Here is a 4,274-nt window from a genome sequence, read left to right on the forward strand (position 1 = left end):
CTCTAGAAAAAGGGGTGCATTTGGGGAGCAATGGAGCCAGGAGGAGTCTGAGAAGTGTGTATGAGAACATCTTAGCTGCTGGTACCTAAAAACGAGTAAAGAGAAGCTCCTGGCGTATATTATATGAAAATCATTTATATTCTGTATTTGCATATAACATTTAAAAATATGTAATAGTCAAATGTGCTTGAACATATTCAACTTTTAAACATTTGTTTAAAAGTGATCATTTTTATTCATTGAATTGTACTGCCAGTTAGTAATTTATGATAAATGAATTAAAGCTGTGCTTTTTTCTATATTACCATGAGATGATTTATTTTTTTAAGTGCTTTTGTCTCCAAAGCAACTGTCATACTATTAATTTATCAGGTTCAAGTAGACCTTCTGAGGTTCATTTGCACCAACTAAATCCCTGCAAGTAGAGCCACTGAATGCTCACAGCCTCTCTGCAGGCATGTCCTTTCATGTGTACAATGAGCTTGAAGTGAGCAAAGAAAAACTCCAACAAACACAAATCGGCAAAGGAAATCTGACTCATTTGAGGGAGCAGCATCTTGACAACTGGCCCACGGAGGAAAGCGACAGGAAAATAAACCACAAGAAAAATGAACTGGGCTATTACAAATGGTGGATAATTATCTAATGGAAATATGAAGTTGTAGTTGTATTTTTTCCTTTTTGAATTCAATGAATGGTGCAAGACCAGCAAATATGTATATAATTTTATTAAATGTTTTCCCTAGTAAATGCCTCATTGAGACCAGTCATAGAATTACTCAAAAGTTAGTCAGCAGTGACCCTAAAAGGCATGAATGATCAAGTGTTGCTGCAAAGAGATGAGACATGAGCTCTTTGTAGAAGCGCCTGGTGATGAGTAAAATATTCATGTTTCTTTATCCATTTTACAAGATGCCGCTGGGTGAAGAAGAGACATCTTATCCCTTATGGTTTTGTGGTTGCCTTTGAGCCAGTATCATTGCTCATGTCAAGAAGAACTGACATAGCTGATACTTCCCTAAGTTTCACCTTAGATCAGACAGGTAGAATTGACGATCTTCACAAAGACACAAGCCAATTGTTTAAAAATGGTGAATTATAGCGAGAGGAGTGTATCAGAATGTACTGATGTGTGTATGTCAAATATTGCCGAGCTGGAAGAGGGGCTTGTCACAGACACCAAGTCAAAACCCTTGTGTAGATTGTTAACAACGCTATTTCCTAATATTTAAATGTCCAGGAAAATACCCTGTTCTTTGCACTGCGGCATCGCTGCAGATTAACAAGATAAGGGAGGGACTCTCTTCCTTTTTGTAAATTGTCCTGTTTTCTTTCTTAACAACAATAATGAAAACAGTGATGCTCATCACAGTGACATTATGACTTTATACCTACACACACATCTTTTCAATTTATTTATACCAAACCTTGTGGGTCGAATAAGGCAATCCTAAGTCGGCCAGCAGAATATCAGAAGGAGATTGAAGGCCTCTGTTAAGTGTTCACAGAGAGAAGTTATGTGGGCATATAAACTGGTTACAAGGAGATCTGAGTCCTATTGCTAACGTCATTTCATAATGACCTTGGTAAGGTCATGCAGTTGTGTCTGTGTCTTTGTTTCCTTATGCATAGAAATTGAATCATAAATCATTATTGGTCTTGTGTGACACTATTTAATAAAGGACTAGCCCACAGATAAACATAACACCACTTATACATTTAAAAACGTAAATGTAATTATAAAATAATTTGAACAAATAGCTGTGACATACAACTGGCTTAACAGTATATTTTCTTAAATCGGTAGATTTTTTTGCTGATATATAGAGGGGATGAATAGTATAAAGATTAGAGACCCAGATTCTGGACCCACACTTACTGGATTCATAACCCAGCTCAGCTGTGAATCTCTACAAAAGTTGCTACATTTTTGGACCTTATTTCTCTTCTCTGTAAAATGGGATAATAAAGGTACGTAAGTGAAAGCATGAGGATGATATAAATTGATATAAGCAAAGTAATTAGAAGAGGGCTAACACATGGTGATCACCATATAAGAGTTACTTATTAAATTCTGGCACGTATTTTAGTAGCAATTGACCTATCTTGAATTATCATGAATAATTTATTCACTTATGCCAAACACTGAACCTTCATTTTACTTAGCCTTTTCACACCTTTCTTTCACATAATAAATTTACTTGAGTTATATTTATACTTCTAGTCACTTCTTTGGGCAATTTTGAGAGTAATATGGTTTGTTGGCAATAATGAGGTGTCAATCTTCCTGGGATATACTAATGTTTTCATTTGTAATTCTGATGATGTATATGAAAGCATTATTATTCTGATTTGTGGGATTTTAGTTTTGTGCCGTATCATTTGATAGGTGAACCTCTCTTACGTTATCTTAAAACATTTTTAAGATAACATAGATGCGAATGAACGATGAGATGAGAATTCCCAGATGAGAATGAATGCCTGGATGTCTGAGAAAGTACCTGGCTTGCAGCAAGCTCAAAATGCTTTACCTTAAAACCTAATTCATTGATTAGTCAACTCCTTAGTATTTGTTTGATAATTTCTGAGTGCTAGAAAATGTGTGCAAATTTTGCATTCTATTCCATAATAACTTTGTATTGATATAAATAGTGCATTAATTTATATAACATGGAATGATATAGCACCATACATCCAAGATGATAGGAAGCCCAGTTTGAGAAGCATACACAAATATATTTTGATGTTCCTAATATCTTAAACATTAATTAGAATGTGTATGTGTGTGTGTGTATTTACTGTGTCTATGTCTCTATCTGTGTGTATATTAGACTGAAAGCAAATTGATTATAGATTTTGGTGACCATACATAGAACCAAACATTTTAACAGATTCTTTTCTTTTGTTTAATTTTCCTTTATTTAATTAAAAAAAAGGAAATTTTACTGGGCTTATATTCTGTAATATCTTTTTCATTTTAATAAAAGTATAAAGACCCTATGTTGGAACCAAGTCAGTCGTAGCCATATGGTCCGTGAAGTTTTTTCTGAGTTCATTATTTGCTAACACAGCTTGCCGAACTTAAATGGAACGAAGTAGAGGGGTTTGGATAAAGGCCAAATAGGGATAAATTTGTCATATTCTCGTTCACTCGCCTAGTTTAGGGATTTCAAAACATTGCAAAAGTTGCCGAGGAAATAGGAATTGTTCCAAATATTGGACCAGTGATAGAAAGTAAATAAGAGTTAAATCATTTGAAACTAATATAGAAAAATAAGAAGAGTTGAGACCGTACATATACTGTAGACCAGTTTCAATAACCTAAAGAGTCTATCACAAGCTGCCGCGCGGGGAGGCCGCAGCTTGAGGGAGGTCCCCGGCCCCTCTGCGCCTGCGTCTGGCAGAGCCGGTGTGAGACCAAGAGACAATTCCTCCAAGACGCCGGCATAATCAAGAGTTTTGCCCGGAACTTTGAACACACACCGTGATAATGAGGGGCCAGACGAAAAGCACAGACGATGGTGCTGAAACGGATGAGTAAGGAGCTTAGCGATTTGGCCCGTGACCCTCCAGCACAATGCTTTGCCCGTCCACTTGGGGATGATATGTTTCATTGGCAAAGCCAGAATTATGGGACCTAATGACAGCCCATGTCAAGGCGGTGTATTCTTTTTGACAATTCATTTTCCTACAGACTACCCCTTCAAACCACCTAAGGCTGCATTTACAACAAGAATTTATCATCCAAATATTAACAGAAATGGCAGCATTTGTCTCAATATTCTAAGATCACAGTGGTCTCCTGCTTTAACTATTTCTAAAGGTCTTTAATCCATTTGTTCACTGCTATGTGATCCAAACCCAGATGACCCCCTAGTGCCAGAGATTGCACGGATCTATAAAACAAACAGAGATAAGTACAACAGAATATCTTGGGCACGGACTCAGAAGTAGGCCATGTGATGCTACCTTAAAGTCAGAATAACCTGCATTATAGCTGGAATAAACTTTAAATTACTGTTCCTTTTTTGATTTTCTTATCCGGCTGCTCCCCTATCAGACCTCATCTTTTTTAACTTTATTTTTTGTTTACCTCCCTCCATTCGTTCACATGCTCATCTGAGAAGACTTAAGTCCTTCCAGCTTTGGACAATAACTGCTTTTAGAAACTGTAAAGTAGTTACAAGAGGACAATTGCCCAGGATTCAGAACTATCCAATGTAATGAAATGGATAATGTAGTTGGCACTTTTTCCAGCATAGTGATTCTACAGT

The 4,274-nt window shown here is 36.5% G+C and overlaps 1 pseudogene; it reads left to right on the forward strand.

The window, feature by feature from the left end:
- The first annotated feature begins 3,518 nt into the window (after positions 1 to 3,518).
- Positions 3,519 to 4,052, forward strand: LOC114899202 (annotated as a pseudogene).
- The last annotated feature ends 222 nt before the right edge of the window (positions 4,053 to 4,274 follow it).

Source organism: Monodon monoceros, unplaced genomic scaffold (genome assembly GCF_005190385.1).
Source record: "Monodon monoceros isolate NGI ecotype Baffin Bay Population unplaced genomic scaffold, NGI_Narwhal_1 Super_Scaffold_1, whole genome shotgun sequence".
Lineage (NCBI taxonomy): Eukaryota > Metazoa > Chordata > Mammalia > Artiodactyla > Monodontidae > Monodon > Monodon monoceros.